The 15,600-nt window shown below is 35.1% G+C and overlaps 1 protein-coding gene across 3 annotated transcripts in view; it reads left to right on the forward strand.

The window, feature by feature from the left end:
• The first annotated feature begins 579 nt into the window (after nucleotides 1-579).
• bur (GMP synthase burgundy) overlaps nucleotides 580-15,600 on the forward strand; it is a 68,530-nt gene continuing 53,509 nt past the window's right edge. Inside the window, exon 1 of one of the 3 annotated variants that reach the window (XM_081736989.1) lies at nucleotides 580-729. The gene's annotated coding sequence lies outside the window, so the exon portion shown is untranslated. Of the gene's footprint in view, nucleotides 865-920; nucleotides 940-15,600 lie in introns of those variants that run through there. The other 2 variants (XM_081736988.1, XM_081736990.1) reach the window with 2 other exon arrangements.

A 15,600-nucleotide genomic window follows, 5' to 3' on the forward strand; every position in this document is an offset into this window, starting at 1 on the left:
TTCGCGTTGTGTTACGATCTATAAATTTTGTAAAGTCTGATACGGAATGAAGCGCCAGATGCTCTTCCAAAATACCTAGGTATAGTTGCATCGAGCTACACATCGTTAAAGGCCTGTAGTTGATCAGTGGCCAGTGGGGCTTAGCACACTTTGAGAAAAAACTTCAACTCATCTGAAACTTACAGTTCTTTGTTTAGATAATATACGGTATTTTCAAATATAAACAATCAAGAATACAAGAAGAAAGGGATTTACAGCTGTTACAGATTCTAAAAATAATAAACAAATAAGTAGTTTTGTGTTGCTCCTTAACGTCTGTCATTGCCCCCTCAGTATTAATTTTTGCCCTCTTTAAAAAAATCGGGATGGCTATAGGCCTCGTTTTGAGTACTGGTAACAATTAATTGAAATCGGGGACATCATTTAGACTTACCCTTTATATATTTTTAACCAACTTGAACATCCACAATGAAACTTTATGTTATAGGTAGTTTATGAACATAAATTTTAAAATATTATAGACATACTAATTAAAATGTTATTTATCATTTTCGTAATTCATATAGCTAAATCCAGGACAGAAAATGAATCCTAATAAAAAGGAAGTAGGCAGTGTATATTGAATTTCAGCTGCCATCTGGTGGAACAGCAACACCGGCGCCAACTTGTGCGGGTAGTGGAGTGTGTTTATTTCTAAAAGTATTGGGGCACAAAATCTTGCTAATTTTGGTACGTAGATGTCAAGTACTTTACGATTATTTGCATGTTCGACGAACAAATGGATCGTGGGTACTAAGTCGGCTGATTTCCAATTTTACTTATCTAAACCCAGGCCATTAACGTGATTTTCATTCAACAGTACAGGTAGGTCTCAGCAGAGAAAATACGAGATACAGAGTATTAGTTGATGGCACGAGTGTTTGTTTTTAAGTAATTTTCGTAAGTGATATTTTAAGTTCGTGCAAAATTTCATGTTTGGTTAAGAGTATTGTGGCGAGTAATTGCATTACGCAGCAAAAAGTGTGTGTTAATCAAGCCTAAATTTGGTCGTAAAAGTAAAAGGTATGCTATGAAAGGTGTGTTTGTGAAATTACAGATTCGGGAGACAGGCGTGTAAGCTATACATTGTAAAGTAATTCTGATGTGTTCAATACAGTGTGATCGTGTGAATCGTTCAGTAGTTCCACTATTCATTTATACTTTACGTTAAAGAGCAATCGATAAATTATATTAACATAATTTAATTTTCATACGAAGTTTCTAAAACTGTTTTACTGTATTATGACGGCAACGTGATTCATAGATTGCTTTTTTAAAAACTATTATTATTACCTAAAAACAAATATAGAACTATAATGTAATTATACATTGAATGTGATTATCTAGTTTCTGTATAAATTTATCATTAACTATGAGAACTGTTTTCTGTAAATCCAGTAGAAAACAGTACTGTAAATATGTTTGTAGTACTAAACATATCAGATATGTAATTTATATTAAGATGGTACCAAATGATAACAAGGGACAGGCTAATTTCAGTTTATTACTTTTTTTTTTTTTAACCGACATTAGGTGTAGGTACAGATCGAAAACCAAGATTAGGGTAGCACATAACATACTTCCATGCAGTTTTACTATACAGATACATAGTATAAGTAGTTGTAGTAGTAGTAGGAACGGGTTAGAAGCCCCGCAGGGGTTGGTTGGGTTTTATTCTCGACATGAAATGGGACTTGCCCAAATTTTTCTGTACCTTTTACAATCTGTGGATCCGTATAGTAAAATTGCACCATAGTTCTTTCTAGTATTTAACTTTTCTGATAATATCTAGCTTAAGATACTACCAATTTTCTTCTTTATAGGAGTAAATTAAGGTAACTCTTTACTTTGGGCAAGGCAGTGATATCCTGTGAGTATATAGTATTGTCGAACGAGCGTGAGCGACTGAAGGCGGGTTAGAGCCCCGCAGGGCACGTTTTCTGTCTTCCTTTCTTGGGAACCGTAACTATAAATGCGGGAATCGGTTCAGATGAATTGGTTATTGTCACTGCCTTGCCTAAAGTAGACTTGGCCAAATTAAGGTCAATTGACTGAGTTTAACAAGCTTTGCGAAATAAATGCATTAGGCCTACCCACAATGAAAAGTACGCGCGTTTGGAGGTACTTTGTTTACAAAATTTAGGTTTTTATTGCTAAAGTCTTAAGCGTACAAGGTAATAGATAAACTAACTTCGGGGTTCACTTGAGCAGACGATTCTACCAAACAGTGTTGCCACGCTTGGTGCAATTGTACCAAATTCAGCCCTTTATGTCATTCATCGGCCCGTTGGTACCACGCTGGCTTTTTCAGTCCCTTTTGTGAAAAAGTTAGTACAATTCTACCCAATTCAGCACAATTTAACAAATACTTGTAATATTTTCAAATGCTTGTTACGTTTTTTTACAAATGTCGGTTTACTTACTTTATATTCTTACAGTCTATTATCCTCCTTTGGTCGTGAAATAAGCGAGAATGAGGTGCATTAATTTGTATTGTAATATTTTATTATAACGCACTGTTTACACAAGAACTCCTCGGAGATGATTGATTTGTTCCTAGTTTTATATATTTTTTCATATATGGCCATAATACCGTTTTGATTTATTGATCGCCTTAAAATAGAAGCTTGTTTGGTCTCCTTACAATACATACCGAAGATGATAACTGTTTTCCTTTTTAATTTGTGGCCTCTGTTATACTTCCTGCGTGCGAGAAAAGTTTCATCTACTTCCACGGTTGTTTGGAGTCCTCCTATTTGGATTTTAAAAGTGATTTTTAAAAAGAGCACTGTCTTGATTTGGACCCTTGGAAGAGCGGGGGAGAATTTGCGCCGACTACGTGGGTGCTCCGGGGCTCCAGCGCCTACAGGATTTTTAGATAGAAACAAAATAAAATAAATACTTCTCATTTGCCATTATCAAAAAATTAATAAACAAAACATTAAGATGGAAGTTAAAATTTCTAACCTCTAAAACATAATTGTTTGTTTCAAACTCCCCCTTTCCTTCCCTGTCTCTGGCCTAGTCAAAGGCAGTCCACGCGATAAAAATTGGAACTATATTGTGAGTAGAATCGAACAAAGCCCTTTATGACAGTGTTCATAAAACATTTTAACTAAAAGGAAATCAACGAAAAATAATCGAGACTCCCCTGAAAACGTATAACATGCTCTGCCATTGATATGCACCCATATACATTTTGGAAAGTCGGCGTCCTTGCGGGGGAGTGTTCTAGAACTTTAACTCTTTTAGTTTCGTGTTATATAGCCATGTATTACATTGGTATAAAGTAATGAGTTCAGCCCTTTTTGTTTCAATTTGGTACTATTTTTCAGCCCGCTCCAGAGCTAGGACTGTGGCAACACTGCTACCAAATAAAAAATTTTAAGGTTCGTCTGCTCAGTTAATGCCCTAACGAACCTAGCCTGGAAATGTAAAAATGTTGTCAAAATTTGGTAGAACCGTCTGCTCGAATAATGCCCAGCTCGGAATTTATGTAAATACTAGCAGACCCGATGACAGTTTGAAGCATCATTGACCAAATACACACACTTTAAAAGTGCGATGTTCAAGGAGAAAACAAATACAAGTGAGATAAATGTATGTAAAACTAGTTTATATATGAAACTACTACGCCTTATAACGAAAGTCACACACTTTCATTAGTTCAGAAAACTTGGGCCTACCTTACGTATAGGAATGGTTGTAGTCCTATTTTATGTGTATATAGAATTTTAAAATTTATTTGATTTTACCTCTGACACCTATAATACGGTGGAAATGCATAATGCCAAGTGTATGCCCTCTGGCATGTGAAGCTATTAAAAAGGCAGGGTTTTAGATCACTGGCCCGCATCAGTTGAATAGTTATAACGAAAATAATCAATCTGGTTGCTAACCCACCTTCACCATGTGTGCGGGCAAACATTTTAGAACCTTTTCCGTTAGGAACTCAAGTGATACCTGAAAATAATCTCCAAAGTAATGTGTAACCATGTAAATGTCTCAAAACCATATATAAAACATGTATTTTTATGTCATATGAAGTGTTTTTTCATTATCTTAGTGCATGCATATAATCATCGTCGCTATCGGCCTCCTCACTATTCCACGTTAGTACACGGGTCCCCGTACTTTAACACTGTTAGATAAACTTCGTGCTTTTACTGGACATCTCACACAAGTTGGGGTTAGTAGTTTTTGCACTGTAGTTATGTTGTATAAATCGCAACGTGCTGTATTTATCAGGGTTGGCTGGTTTAAACCAAAAAACAAAAAAATGTTCGTAAAAGTGTAAGTGTTTGTAAAATCTTGATGAACACACATTTGTGGGTTATCACGTTTCACTCTCGTATATTATTCGTATTATATTCAGACCTAAATTCCCCATTCATTACTCAAAAAGAATATACTACAAAAACAACTTTTTTTAAATATAAGTTTATGACTGTTTCTTTTGTGATTTTTTTTATTGTTTGTTATGCAATTGCATTCAAAGAAATTCTAAATATTGTTTCTTGTTAATAATGTTAACCATTGATAAAATACATAGACATGCCGTACTTTGTTGGGGGTGGGGGTCATACGAACTCCACGAGAGGCATTTAGTGAAATAAGTATCTTTGGTATCTCTTTATGTATAAATGAGTGTGAGCCAAAGTGGAATCAAATAATTCGTATCTTTATTCACTTTTCTTATTGATATGCAGATTAAGTCGGTGTATTTCTTTAATTTAGACCAATAGAAGTCGTTGTTAACTAACTTGAACTAAATTAGTTCTTCTGTACTCCGTAGTACTTTGAAATTGTTCATATGTAATTCTATATAATGGTTTCACTTGTGCAACTGTTTATCTTTTTGTCCTTCTGAAATGACTCTTGACAGTTCTATTAAGAAGCATGTAAAGATCAGAACAACGTTTTATATATATATATATATATCTATATATCTATATCTATATATATATATATATATATATATATATATATATCTCAGGATTCCTTCGTAAGTGAGTCGGCAGACGTATCGCATTTGTGGCCAAGTAGTTCCTGGTTCCGAGTTTAAATGGAGGACGATTTCTCTCGGATGTAACTCGAGAAGCGGTTTTTATTCCGCTTTAAGCTTATGTGACCCCTTCCAGCAAAACCCGGTTGTTGCATAATAACATCATGGCGAAACAAACTTATTTCTGTCCATATATGATATGAATATATAGAGCAAATTATTTAAACCATAAAAACCTGATTTAAACCAAAAAAACCGGTTTTTTTTTTTTTTTTTTTTTTTTTTTAAATAAAAACCATGGTTTTTGCCAACCCTGGTATTTATACCTATAACTCATAAGCCCTGTTCAGGTCAATGTGCACGTAATAATACAACTTCTCCCTTGGCAGTCACTTTCTAAAGTACTGAGAGTTAAAACTATCATGACATAACCCAATTCTCGTTTGTATAAGCATGTACTCATAAAATAGGTCTACATGCAAGAGTCAGCCAGTCTTTTCCCTAGTTTGAAGCAAAATAATAATAATAATAATTTTTAACGATATGACTTCCCTCAAGAACCGGAACTGCATGGAAAATTATATAAAAATGTTCAGGCCTACTTTTAGAGGATCACTAAACATCCGCGTAGTAAGAGTAAAGCTGTGATAATGAGAAAGGCGTGCAAGTTTACGTGACGGAGCCAGAAATCGGGAAAGTCGATCAGAACATACAAAACTCAATTTGTGTCAAAGTAACACATACATCCTCCCCATTGTGTCAGTTCGGGTCCGGATTAAATGCAAAATAAGTTTCTAGTGAAAATTTACTACTGCTGTTTTAAGTCCGATAGTAGGCCGAATTTATAGTTTCAGGTCAATTGAGAACCAATAATAGAGCCATTAGGTGGCTAATTGTTCATGGAGAATCAAATTACCAATAGTTAGAATTTTTTTGTGGCGATTCGTAGATTAAAGATCACCTCCTCAACTTGATACCATACAACTAATGTTAGAAGGTCTTGAAAATTTTGCAGCGCGAGTACGGTAACGAATAACATTCTCAAGACGAAAATATCATGCCATATTTTCTAGACACTATAGATTTCTATTTTGATTTATTGATTGATTTGGACCGTAGCGTCCATTTGACGATCTGGGCTATATGAGACGTAGACCTACATCTTAACGTGGGAGCCGAGCCACACAAGCTTCAACCGGGAATCGAACCCTCGTCTCCCGCATCAAAAACGCATATCTAAGCATATAGCAGTGAGGGAGTTTCTGTAGGGTTGTGCTTTATTTTTATTATTTTTAAGTAGTTAACACTAGAGCACAGTGTATTATTATCTAGAAGAAACCCGAGCTTCGAAATCAGAATCTTGCAACCAAGCAAATTTTCATCAACTTCCATGAGAACGTGATCAAGTGATTCCTTCATTACTCTTTCTATCACTTGTTTACAGGGTTGGCAAAAACCATGGTTTTTATTTAAAAAACAAAAAAAACCGGTTTTTTTGGTTTAAACCAGGTTTTTATGGTTTAAATAATTTGCTCTATACATTCATATCATATATGGACAGAAATAAGTTTGTTTCGCCTTGATGTTATTATGCAACAACCGGATTATGCTGGAAGGGATCACATAAGCTTAAAGCGGAATAAAAACCGCTTCTCGAGTTACATCCGAGAGAAATTGTCCTCCATTTGAACTCGGAACCAGGACTAATTGGCCACAAATACGATACGTCTGCCGACTCACTCACGAAGGAATCCTGATAAAAAAAATCGTTGTCTTTACATGCTTCTTAATATAACTGTCAAGAGTCATTTCAGAAGGACGAAAAGATAAACAGTTGCACAAGTGAAACCATTACACAGAATTACATATGAACAATTTGAAAGTACTACGGAGTACAGAAGAACTAATTTAGTTCAAGTTAGTTAACAACGACTTTTATTCGTCCAAATTAAAGAAATACACCGACTTAATCTGCATATCAATAAGAAAAGTGAATAAAGATATGAATTATTTGAGTCCACTTTGGCTCAGACTCATTTATACATAAATAGATACCAAAGATACTTATTTCACTAAATGCCTCTCGTGGAGTTCGTATGACCCCCACCCCCAACAAAGTACGGCATGTCTATGTATTTTATCAATGGTTAACATTATTAACAAGAAACTATATTTAGAATTTCTTTGAATGCAATTGCATAACAAACAATAAAAAATCACAAAAGAAACAGTCATAAACTTATATTTAAAAAAAAGTTGTTTTTGTAGTATATTCTTTTTGAGTAATGAATGGGGAATTTAGGTCTGAATATAATACGAATAATATACGGGAGTGAAACGTGATAATCCACAAATGTGTGTTCATCAAGATTTTACAAATACTTACACTTTTGCGAACATTTTTTTGTTTTTTGTTTGAAACCAGTTGGTTTTTTTGAAAAAAACCAGCTGGTTTAAACCAGCCAACCCTGCTTGTTTAGCGCTTAGTTTCTCATTTCTCGACACGGGGCCGCGGTGGCTCAGTGGTAGAGCGTTCACCTCTGGTGCTTGGGGTCCCGGGTTCGATCCCAGCCCCCGCCAAGTGAACTTTGTGGCGGACAAACCCGTGTGCGTGGGTTTTCTCGGGGTTCTCCCGTTTCCTCCCACTTTCTTCATTCCACCATTTCATTCATCACTTATCATCACCGTCTCCTTTAGCCTAACCGGCATAATCGTGGGACGTAAAACTCAAAGATTTCATTTCATTTCTCGACACTTCATTGGGCTTATTTATATATATATATATATATATATATATATATACACATTCCAGATCTCATTTTTCACAGGTCCAATCCTTCATCTAGTGTGATCTTAGACTAAAGTTTTTGTTTCTGCGTAAAAATTATCATTGAAACTTTTTAAATTCAAGATAGTGTTCTCGAAGTTCATCCTGGAACCTCTTCCGAATTTGGGCCATCGAAGTAAACACCGTTTCAAAATCCTAATGAAGTTAGGAATTTGTAATTCGTCAACATTTCTTATAATTGTTCTCTGCGTCATTCCTCTCTCCTGCGTTTGATGTTCACGTTCTCATTATCTGTTATGACCTGAAGAATTGAAAGTATCACTTACTCCGACTCGGATTTTATAGCTGTAGGGGCAGTAGTTGTTCCTAGTGCTCTATTAAAGGAATTAAGAATGCTTGTGGTTCAAGAAAACTTGCAGAGAGCTTGTATCAAAACACGTTACCGTCAATGGGTCCTTTTTTGTTTCATTACACCCATGGGAGTGTTTGTTACAGTTTACAGTGCCAGATATTCTTAATTCCTTTATTATAGCTGCTTCCATGTTCATTTATCATAGCAGCGTTGTCATAACAACAGGACCGCAAACTTTTGTGTGCTTCGTCAGTCTCTAGTTGGTTCAAGATGACTTCAGTCAAATTGTTCATAGCCTTCTGCTTTATTTCTATGAAACCAAGAAAATACTTTGACGTGAACTGTTCTTTTCTCAAAGTCAGTTTTTACATAGCGTACTATTTTTGACATGTGCTCTTGATATGCCTGATCAGAAGTGGAGTCAAATATTAAGGCATAGTCCTTAGCTTTATAGGCCCTTTTCAGGGTGTCATTAGGTGGATGAATTCCTTCTAAATGCTGGAAGAAAGTTATGATGTCTATTCAGAATGATGATCTGTTTGAAGAAGGTGTTCTTTTAAAATTGAATTGAAAACAAAAGCAGTTCGATTAATGCTAGGAAATTAGCTACATTTGACTCGTCGTTAGTTTAAAGTGATTCCCTTTGTCTGCATACTGAAAGATTTGTATAGCTAGGAATTTTACGGAATGAAGTAATAATCTCTTCAATATAGTACGCCACTTATCCGTATTTTGGAGTCGAGTTCTACATCAATACATCTGTATTTTCTGTTTTCGAGATTAAAGAAAGAAAAAACTCACCATTGGTTGAAATAATAATGCAGGTAGGAATATATTAACATTTATCCTTTCAGGTGCCTTCTATTGGTTAAATTCTGTTCCTTGTTCTAATGCAGATTGACTACGTGACAAGAGAAACAGAAGGACGAAAACAAAATGTAGAGCTTTCAGGAGAATATAACGGACATGAATAAATTACTTCTTTGCCACGACGTTGCCTAATTTTTCTTTTAAACAAAATTTGTTCACAGAGTGATGTACTTTCCTTCATGTCATCACTTTCGCAACTATTTGTTCCTCTGTAGATCTGATCTTTATCAAACTATACTCTATTGATCTCCTTATTTCCCTGATGCATTTGATGATTCGTAATCCCATCTTCGTATACCTTCGTAATGATTCGTATACCTTCGTGTTCGTAATCCCACATAGTAGGCTGAGATCCATCGGATTTCAAGCTTATTGTAGTATTTGCTTCAGGTTTTTGAAAGAAGATTCGAGAGAACTTGCTGGGTTTTTCATCTTCTGCTTCTGTGTACCATCTCTTCCAACCTGTTGACCCATTTCCTTTCTAGGAGAGCGAGGTTTCATTGCGTTACTACACAAAACTTTTATATTTAAAATCGAATGTGCCCCGGTACACCAACTATTTATTGATTTTTAGAAAGGCTTACGACTCGGTTAGGAAACATTATACAACGTTCTTACAGAACTTGGAATACCGAGAAAGCTAATTAGATTTAGATATGTTTAAATGAATCCCAAAGTAAAGTTCGAGTAGGAAAATTTTTGTCTACGAGCTTTCACGTCGACAATGACCTGAAATAAGATGTGTTGTTGCCATTATTATTCAACTTTCTTCTGGAATACGCTATTGGAAAATCAAAGATAGCAACCAGGGCCTAGAGTTGAACGGTATTCACCAGGTTATGGCATATGCTGATGATGTAAATTTAATAGGAGATGACGGGAGAACAATAGAAAGAAATGCAGAGATCTTATTAAACGCTTGAAGGGACATGGGTTTAGAAGTAAGTTCAGAGAAAACTAAATACATGAAAGTGCGTCGGGACTGTAATACGGCAAATTATGGATGCGTTAAAATAGTAAATAATACTTTTGATAAAGTGGATACTTTCAAATATCTAGGATCAGTATTAACAGACGAAAATCATATTCAAAAGAAATTAAATGTCGACTAAAAGCAGGGAATTCGTGTTATTATTCAGTTCAAAATCTCTTGTTGTTGGGATTCTGTCGAGGAATTTGAAGCTTAAAATATATAAAACGATAATCATGCCTGTTGTTCTATATGGTTGCGAAACGGTCGCTTATTCTGAGAGAAGAACATAGACTGAAAGTATTTGAGAACAAGATCCTGAGACGAATATTCGGACCCAAGAGGAGGCGCAAACTTCATAACGACGGACTACATTGCGAAACATTGTTAGGTTCATCAAATCTAGGAGACTAAGGTGGACAGGTCATGTAGCTGGGATGCAAGAAAGTACAAACGCTTTCAAAGTATTCACTGGAAGACCAATTGGAAAACGACCATTAGGAAGACCTAGGCGCATATGGGAGGACAATATTAAGATGGATCTCGCAGAGATAGGAATACAAAGTAGAAACTGGATCCAATTGGCTAAGGATAGAAATCAGTTGAGAGCTTTTGTGAACGCGGCATTGAACCTCCGGGTTTCATAAGCCATAGAGTTAGTTAGATAGTAAGTTAGTTTAGCACACTTCAGAATTTCTCAGTTTTATAAACGTGAGATGATCATAGAAACACATTTTCTTCTGAGTTTGTTCCAACTCATTAGATTATACCGAAGTTGTTCTTTCTTTAAAAAGATGGTCCGAATAGTACATTTGCCCGATAAACTATTGCTGTAAGTAGTTTCCAAAAGAAAATTGTTAATTTCCAACATGAAGTTTTTGAAAATTAAGATGCTGGTAAAAGCCACCTTCCAGTCGCCTACCACCCACTGTGAGTATTCTTGGGATGGTACCATGACGACAATTGAAATGAAAAGAAAATACTTCTTTGTTGTATGTACCACAATCGCTTCAACAGAAATAGCATAGTTACCATATTTTTAGATAAAAGTAGCAAGAAACACATAAATAGTAAAGAGAATATAGAAAAATAACTAAAATACATATAATAAAGAATTATGTTTGTGAATGGCGAGAAAACAGATAGCTAACGCGACGCTTGGCATATTTATTTATTTATTTATTTATTTATTATGGACCACAACAGTTAGCTTTCAGTTAATATTAATCTATGCCGTCGAAATCAAGTGAATCACAGAAGGTAAAGTCAATCAAATGTGATCAGATAAAGAACTATACAACAAAACTTGACAATTGTGGAAGTGACGACACCAAGCACATTGACAGTTACCAAATTTCTGATATTTTTCCTAGCTAGTATTTGTTCCAGCCAGAACGGCACTTTTGTCCTCAGAGCATTTGCCTCACCCTAGATACGCCCGTGAGAAGAGGTGGGGCGTGCCGTAGGTCTCGGACCTGGCGAATTTTATTGTTGTTGTGCGGTCAGTAAAGGTTTAGTTTTATAAACTTTCCGATCATAAAATTGAAACTTTTTGGATCCGCTGAAAATTGCAAAGCCATGAATTCGATTATTTAGTTTGAGTGTAATCTCTGTCTTGCTAATTTTTGTTTTTCTCTGATGTAGTACTTTTGCATTTAGTACCATATCAAACTATTTTTCCATTAATTTCTCTTTTTTCCTAGTTAAGCTTCTTCGTGGCTAAGCGGTTAGCGTACGCGCCTTTGGCGTGGGAGACCCGGGTTCGATTCCCGGCAGGAGCTCATGTTCGGATTCCACGTCCCGTTTCATAACCTCGCTGCTGAAAGGGACGTTAAACTCAAAATCAACTCAACTTTTTTTCCCAATTTTTCCTCAGTGCACATTTTAGGATTTTTTTTTTTTTTTTTTTTTTTTTTTTTTTTTTTTTTTTTTTCCTGTTAACGTCTTATTCGTGGTTGACCTCGTCCAGTTTCTCTGTCAGTATTTGTTTTAGTTTTGTTGTTTTACTATCACATCTTTATGTTTTTCGTGATCTGTAAAACACAGCGAATGATACATATTCAGTATCTATAGTACTTATTATTCAATATCTATAGTACTTATTAAGTATCCCTTCGTTTTGCGTATCAGCGAATTTTCGACAATCTAGGTGCTTCCTTTTACGAGATGTGTTCTAGAAAGAGATAATTTAGGAATAAATTAGATTGTGAAGATACAGAAAACTCGTAGCATTATTTGAATTTAATATAAAAACCAAAGGTTCACCAGAAATGAGCTACATTTGTCCTTCACGATTAGTGACTGACTGTTGTACAGTTTGAATCTACCACACTCAGATCATAATATGTATTAGCTATATATATATATACACAAGTGTAGTCATAATTTTCTGTTACACAAGGATAAACTTGTATGAAACTACATGAATTATTTTATTTCAAGCGTTGTAGTTGTTCTGAATTGCTGTTTGCTACCATTGCTTAACTTTTCGGGATTCCGAACTGGGTGAATACGGACAAACTACATTAAGCGTAGTTACAGATAATATATACTTACCTTTTTGTGTTCCAGTTTAAAATTTTAGCTTGTATGTATTTAGGTTGCCTATGATGCGCAAATAGTTCGTTCGTTCCTACTAATGAAAATGAATATTTGCAAGAGTATTAGGGAATGAGGGAGGAAACAAGAACTCACGAACATATGGTATTAATCAACATGGGTTGGGATCGAACTAAGGATCCTTTGCACCAGAAGCGAGCACCGGAAAAACGTGCCAGTTCCAAACACCGAGAAATTAAGCATCAGTAGTAAATAGCAACTTGAAACCTGTTTGGAACCTGGATCCTTGAAATATGGTACTTTACGTGGTCATGGTATGAAGTGTAATATTTAATTTTGCTAATAAACACAAAATGTCTGAAGTTCTAATTTTGTAACAGTCAGAGTCCATACTAGAAAACAAGGTCCGTCGACCCTACTGTTCCGCGCTTTTACAGGTCCCTTCATAACTCCTGTTTCTGCGTAGCCACTTTCTCCAGCTGTAGTGTGACGTCACCGCGGTGAAGCAGGGACAAATATCGTGTGCTAAGCCTATGTTCCGCCGTAGCGATTTGCAGAGGAAAACAAATTTTTAAATGCAATAAAAATAAATACTACATACAGATACAATATATACTCACTATAGCATTGAGTAGCACTTGAAGAATAGCTTTGCATCAACTATCTTAAAGAACATTCCTCCTGCGGAGTTCCTGTGTTTTTCTATTCAAAAACCGAATTCTGAAGTATGTCTTAGCCTTGTCGAATAGTTTCAAGATCGAATTGTCTTTCTTAGGACATAAAACAGTCGGCCAATCACATTCTTTTTCTTTTCTTCGATTCACAGTTTTTTTGTGAAATGTTCGAAATATAACTTTCTACTATTTTATTGCTTCCATCCACCTGGAAGAAGGTGAAACGAGACCACCACATAGCCTCATATTGCCACCATTGAACTTCGAAAGAATCGCAATTATCTTGAATACTGAGACCTCAACTTTCGATATGATTTCGAAGAGTATTTTTTTACTTTTCATAGTCTTATCGAAATCATAATGTACTGGCTGTTTTCACACATCTATTAAGCCTCGAATCATTGCCACCTGGACATTTCTGTGGAGTCCTAAAAATAAATAAACCTCTTGGTCATAGCATACGCGCCTATTAACATTCAATTCATCAAATATAAGAACCGAAAATTTTTCCACACTCTTTAAGTAGCTCCCTTGCTAAGTCTAAATTTTCAAAACTGGGGTAAGAATACCAGGGGAAAAACGGTAATTTTTGCATACAACGTCGAAATGTTGACATTGGGTACGGGGATTCGAACTTGTAACCGCAGATGATTGTATAATTTATCAATGAGGCGTGTTGCGTTAATGCACGAATAATATCTTAATCAATCCATCTTAGTTTTTTCTTGCCATTTATTAGCATATTTACATATCTACTATTCAATATAGGATTAGTATAAAACTTTTTCGCAATATATCATCACCCGGTTATTAACCACTTTATTGAAACGATCACAATATTATATTTTAGAACTGGCCTTTGAAATTAATTCTTTATTATATTTGCTTTCCAATTCTTTTAACTTCGTTTGTAAACATATTATTTTGGCTTTGTACACACTGTTAAACTTCAATTTTTCGTTCTCTTTACGCAAAAAGGAGAGCTCTTCTTTTGGTTTATGCCCCTCACTCTCCACAGAACAAACGGAAAATAACATAAACAAAGAGTTTTTTTTTTTTTTTTTTTGTTTCAGTCACAATAGTTATTTCATTTGGCTGCACCCCAATGTCTGATTTGTTTTTTCTTTAAACACCTAACTTCCGTACATTTAATTCTTTCATTATTTACATCAACACGGTTAAGTATGGTAATGGTAAGTTTAGTGAAGGCACATCTTGTTTAAACTTTTTCTTGGGTAGAATATTTAGAAGTTCACATTTTAAATTATGTCCATAAGCTTCGAGAATAAAATGATCGGAATAGACGCTGGCGTTTTCAACTTTAAAGACGTCTTTCCGACAGCATTTCTTTTGCCAAACTTTCCGCAAAGGATCCGAGGGAAATACATGATAAATAACTTTGGAACCCGTAGTACTTCTACTATAATTGTAACAAGTACTTAGTGTACAATTCGACATGCTTATAGGCTAACACAAGCACTACAGTAATTAATGTTTTCTTAATACAGGAAAGCAAGAATCACTCACTTTCCTGCAAAAATCAAAGAAACAAGCAAGGGTGAATGACAAGGACCTTGGGCGAAAGCTGTTTCTGCTCCCGCCGTGACGTCACAATTTTACTGCATCTACGGTTTTCAAAGAAGGGTAGTTATGACGCGACCTTAAAAGAGGAAAGGAACAGTAGGGTCGACGGACCTTGAGTAGAAAAAGACACACGAATAACATCACAAAGATAGAATAAGAAAGAAAGAAGAAATAATTTTCCAGAAAACATATGTAATCTAAGCAGAACAAATACGCAGATGATATATCAAATAGTACTGATGCTGATTTTATATGAATATTCGAACTGCTAAATGTTCATTGCTTGTATGTTGCATTGACTAACTTGTTCCTTCTGTGTGTTTGGATGAAGAGTATTATTTCAGTATATACTTAATGAAGCATGTTTAGGTTTAATATGATTTAGTATTTGTTTCTATGGTTTCACCACTGATTGAAGTTGATAAAGAAACCAACAAACAACAACAATAACAAAAGTATGTACTACGAAGATCATGATTTGACAATTCAATTATTTAAGATTATTTATAAGTAGGAACCATCCTTATTAATTTACTATTTGTAGTACCTAACATTTATTAACCATTCTTATAAAGCGCTCCGGAGAGAACTGAAAGAAAAGTTACACATATTACTAACTAAACACTAAAACATTAAGCACTATAATGTTAGTTTAATTGAATTTTAAATAATATACTTCTTTATATATTATCTCTGTTGATCAACCTCATCTTACGTTATGTTAAGGATTTCATGCCTGTATAATACGCAGATACCAGT

Source organism: Thermobia domestica, chromosome 13 (assembly GCF_964235325.1).
Source record: "Thermobia domestica chromosome 13, izTheDome1.hap1.1, whole genome shotgun sequence".
Taxonomy (NCBI): domain Eukaryota; kingdom Metazoa; phylum Arthropoda; class Insecta; order Zygentoma; family Lepismatidae; genus Thermobia; species Thermobia domestica.